This window comes from Elephantulus edwardii, unplaced genomic scaffold, assembly GCF_000299155.1.
Source record: "Elephantulus edwardii isolate Elephantulus edwardi_28Jun2011 unplaced genomic scaffold, EleEdw1.0 scaffold00091, whole genome shotgun sequence".
Taxonomy (NCBI): Eukaryota; Metazoa; Chordata; class Mammalia; order Macroscelidea; family Macroscelididae; genus Elephantulus; species Elephantulus edwardii.
In genome coordinates, this window is record NW_006399841.1 from 5,818,413 (window position 1) to 5,823,965 (window position 5,553).

The window sequence follows — 5,553 nt, forward strand, 5'->3', positions numbered from 1 at the left end:
TTCAATGCAGTATACATTATTGAACCCATCTTTCTCAGTCTCCCTCAACCCCGATGTCAGTCCCATTTTACAACAGTGGCAGTATGCAGTATTTGTCCTTTTGTGACTGAAATACTTCACTCAGCATAATGTCCTCCAGGGTCACCCATTTTGCATAATATTTCATTAGTTCCTTCTTTTTCAATGCAATGTAGTATTCCATTGTGTGAATATATCTCAGCTTCTCTATCCATTTGTTTGTTGATGGGCACTTGGATTGTTTCCAACTCTTTGTATTGTGAACAAAGCCACAAGAAACATGGGTGTGCATATATCTGCTTGCGTGGCCATTGTGGTTTCTTTGAGGTAAAAGTATATTTTTTTAAAAAGAAAGCAATACTACTTACAATTTAAAAGATAGGTTATTTCCTTACTATTTAGAAAGCTTTTTGTATGTTTGGATACACGTTCTTTATCAGATACTTGCTTTGGGGGTAAAGATAACCCCACCCCAATTTATTGCTTGTCTTTTCACTCCCTTTTGAATGAGAGGTTTCACATTCTTTTATAATAGATTTGCTGTTGATGTTGTACCTAAAACGTTTTGCTAAGGTTGTCTCTTTTCTGTCTTTTGGGTGATAGGATTAAATGAGATAATACCTGTGAAGTGTTTTGTTCGGAGTCTAGCACGTATTTGTTGTGATGTCATCTAGTTGGAATCAACTCTCATAGCTGACCCTCCAGTTAGTTTTCAGAGGCACATGGGAGGAAAGTGACCCACAGAGCAGCCAATGGATTTGAACTGCCTGCTTTTGAGTTGGCAGCACAACCCTTTACCCATTAGGCCACCAAAGGTCTTTTGTAAAATTTAGAAAATGGTAGTGATCTGTCTTCCTCTGTATCCTGCAACATGTGGAATGCTCTTCCCTTCAGTCTTCTCCCATCTAAATCCCACCTGGCCTTTAAAGAGCCACAGCCTCAGGGAGCTCTGGTGGCCTAGTGGCAAGAAGCAGTACTGCAGTCCCAGAGGTGCACGGTTCAAATCCACCAGATGCTTTGCTAGAAAAGGAGGGGCAATCTCTTCCTGTACCAGTCAGATCCAATTCTACAGTACACACAAACAAACAAACAAAAAATTTGAAAAATAGATCCACTGCCCTTTCCAGGATCCTGAGTCAGAATTAATTCTCTTCCCTGCCACCTCCCACCTCCATCACCCGTTAGGTGTTCACTCTTCTGAGATGCGGTGTTTTCCCTTTGGGGGCTGAACACAGCAGTATGGCCGTGCCACCTCTCTGTACCCTGTGGTGGTGCCTGGTCACATGAATCCTGTCATGTGATTGCTCTGGCCAGTGAGACAGGAGCAGAGATCTGAGAAGCACTGGAGTCTTTGAATCTTGCCCTGATACTGTTCCCAGCTCCCTGTGACTGGTGGGCCAATCTGTTGGAGAATAGCAGATGTGTAGCCCAGTTAAACTCATCATCCCACTGATAACCAGGCAGCTGGTGGGCATGTAAGTGAGTCCAGGTGACCAGTGGTCCTTTGACCAGAAGAGTGATTTTATCAAAGTAACGTGGGTATTATAAGTGCATTCCTTCCGTGAATATTTTTTTTGAACACCTACCATACTTTGGACATGTTGCAAGGAGGGACCAGTCCTTGGAGAGGGACAGTGCAAGAGAGGAAGACACCCGATGAGATGGCTTGTTTCAGTGACTGGGATAATGGGGATGGGTGTGTCAGGGGCAGTGCGACAGGCACAGGATAGAGCAGGGTTTAGGGCCGTTGTACATAGGGTCGCTATGAGTCCCAGGTGACTTGACGGCACATGACAACAACCACCATGTGCCGGGCTTGAGGAATGCAGTGGTGAAGAACAGCACTCCCTTGACAGGACATATACGCAAATGTACAAATCAGGAATGTGCACTGGGTAAGGAGGCAGAGTGATGGGCTTCAGATAGAGAGGTTGAGGGTGGCATCATCCCCCAGAGCGTAACATCTGAGCAGAGACCAGAGTGGGTGGAAGGACCTCGCCATGTGGATACCTAGAAGAAGTGGTCAGTAGAAGACAGGCTGATGAGAAGACCATGCGATGAGGAGAAACTACAGGGTGGCAGTGAGAGTCCGAGGATCAAGGGACTGTGATTGGTAGGAAATAACGTCAGAGATGAAAGCAGGGAGCAGATCAATCAGGTAGAAGTTCAGATACGGTTCTGTGTGGAAACGTGAGCAGAGAGTCACAATCAAGAGAGCCCCATGATCTGGTTTCACTTGTTCAAGGCTCCCCCAGCTCAGGGTAGGGATGTGGCAGGGGAGCAAGGGCGGGATCACAGAGACAGAGAGGAGCTTACACCAGAGTGTGGTGGCGGAGCTAGTGAGAAATGATCAGATCAAGATACGGCCTTATAGACACAAAGAGCTCACTAATTGTAAGGTACACTGAGGGGGTTTCAAACAGGTTTCACAAGTAATTCATGTAGGCCTCCTGGTGACTCCGAAAGTCTGCGTAAGAATTACCTGAAAATCTTATTTAAAGAATAGATTCTAATTCGTTATATCTTGGGTAGAATTCACACTGAAAATTTCAGGAAGTATTCTATTGATTCAGAGTCAATGGTAATGAAGGAAGAATTTCAAATGGCACTAAAGGCATTGTCAAAAAAATAAGGCCTCAGGAATTGAGAGGATACCAGCTGACGTGCTCCAAATAACAGATGTAGCCCTGGACGTGCTCGCAAGTTATGTTGGGAAATTTGGAAGACATATACTTGGCAGAATGACCAAAAGAGATACATATTTTGTTCCCATTCTCAAGAAAGGTGATCCAACAGAATGTGGAAATTATTGATCAATCTAATTATCATATGCAAAAAACCAAACTGCTAAAATCATCCAAAAACAGTACAGTAGCTAGCTAGTATAGTACATTGTTAGAGAACTTCCAAAAGTTCAGTCTGGGTGTACAAGAGGCTGTGACACCAGTAACATCATTGCTGATGATGTCAGATGAATCTTGGCTGAAAGCAGAGAATGCCAGAAGACTGTCATTTGTATTTTTATTAACTATGGAAAAGCAATTGATTCTGCGAATCCCAACAAACTATGGCTAACAGTGAGACGAATGGGAGTCCCAGAACACATAATGATGGTTGTAGGAAATCTAAACGCAGACTGAAAAGCAGTTGTCAGGACAGAGAGAGAGAACACTGCACGGTTTAAATTCAAGGTTTCAAGGTTGTATCCTCTCTCTATTCAATCTGTCCACTGAGCAAATCATTGAAGGGGCTCTTAAGGTGGACTTTATGAAGAAGGATGTGACGTTAGTATCAGAGGAAGACCCATCAACAGCCCGTGTTATGCAAATGGCAGCCTTGCTTGTTTAAAGTGAGGAGGACTTGAAATGCTTGTTGCAGGGGATCAAGGACTACATCCTTCAATATGAATTACATCTCAGTATCAAGAAGACAAAAATCCTCACAAATGGACCTGTACGCAGCATCATGATCGGGGGAGAAAAGACTGGAATTGTTTATTATTTCATCCTGCTGAATCCACAATGCTCTTGGCACTAGCAATCAGGACATGAGGAGTTGTACTGCAGAGGACAAGTCCTCTGTCTCTCCAAATTAGTGAGGAGCAATGATGTTAGTTTGAAGACTAAGGTGCACCTGATTCAGGCAATGGTCAATTGTTACACATTTGAAAGCTGGACAGTGAATCAGGATGACAGAAGAAGAATTGATACCTTTGAGCTGCGATGTGGGAGAGTCCTGAATATCCCATGGACTGTCAACAGAACAAACAAGTAAGTCTTGGAGAAAGGGCAGCCAGAGTGCTCCTTGGAGACAAGGTGACAAAGCTTCGTTTTACACACTTTGGACATGTTGCTAAATGAAGGGGTCCTCATGCTTGGAAAGGTGGGGGGTCAGCAAAAGAGGAAAACCCTCGACCAGGTGGACTGACATAATGACTGCAGCAATGGGCTTGAGTGTGTCAGAGATGAGAGGACAGCACAGGACAGGACAGGGTTCAGGTCTGTTGTTTGCAGGGTCCCTGAGTCACGCTCAGCTAGATGGCACCTACCAACCCTAAAAAGTCTGCATTGACTCATAGTTGAGGCTCCAAAGGATTTCAGAGACTGTAATCCTGGAGATTGCCTTTCTCCCATAGAGCAGCTGGTGAACTTGAACTGCTTGCCTTTGGGTTGGCAGTGCAACTCCTTACCTACTAGGCCACCAGAGCTCCCTATATGTGGGGCGGAAAAGCAGATTCTTAACACAGGGCCAAGTATGACAAGCTGGTTCAAAGCTCTGATTTAAACACAACCTGAAATTCTTTGACACTCTTTTTATGGAGAGGTGAAGGCCTGTATGTCCTCCCTTTGAATTTAGGTGGGCTCATGATGTTTTGATATATACTCACCTTTATTGCCCAGAACTGGTAGTTAAAAACAATGACAAGGAGCCTCTCAACTTCAGAAACACTGCTGTGTGAACAGAAGGTGTGTCTTTGAATCGCCAAAAGAAGAATCAGATTTGCTGATGGCTTAGATGAGAAAAAGATAAGAGTGAAGAGGTGAGAGCTGGGTGAGGCCAAGATTTTTGGCCTCCACAGCTGGATAAATGGCGGCCTGTTTTCTGCGCTAGAGAACACTGGTGGGTGGAATAGGTGAACGCCAACTGGGAGGCAGAGCCAACAGAAAAGCCTGGTTCAGACACAGGACACATAACATCCCTGGAGGAGATCCAGCTGATGGTTCCAGGCCTGGGTGCTCCGTCCTCTGCTTTGCACTGCGCCGGAGGGCTGAGCCTCGTAGGCCGCACTGCCCAGGTTCCTGAGTCAGGCAGTGTCTTAATTGGAGACCCAGAGGGGGGGAAAATCAGGATATTCTCCCCCTTCTCTCTCTGCCTTGGGCAACCCCTCCAGTCTCCAGCAGTGGCTGCTTCCGTCACCATCACCAGGTCCAGCTCCTTCCCAACATGCCCATCGTGGTTTCGGTTTCCTTCCGGATGATGATCTCAGGCCCTGGGTCCTGGTAACATCCCCGCTTCCTTTGCTCTGAGTTTTGGGGTGACAGTAACTCCAGCTTATCTCTGGGTTCACTTGTCCAACCAGTTCCCCCACTGGGGTTCCTTCTGCTGTAAATATGTAACCATCCTGTTTCTCCGGGGTCGCGGGGTCGCTGCTGACCGTGGAGCCACAGACAGGCTGCCGAGGAAGAGCATGCAGGCTCAGGTAAGAGGCACACACCTTGCACAATCCCGCTTGGGCAGACTTCCAGGCTCCAGGTGGCCACCTACCCCTCACAGTGGGGTTTGCTCATTCCTGACCTCTGTGCGTTTGTACCAGGCATTCCCTCCGGCTGAAATACTTGGGTTTTGTGAATTCTTTGCATCCTCTTTTTCTGGTTTGGGTGTTTTTTGTTTTTTTTTTTCAAATTCCACCTCACGGCCTTTAAAGCTCTCAGTGGTGACTCACCTGTCCAGCCTCCTGGTTCCTCTTCAGCACTCCCTTTACTCAATACGTGCACATCTCTCTCTCTCTCTCTCTCTCTCTCTCTCTCTCTCTCT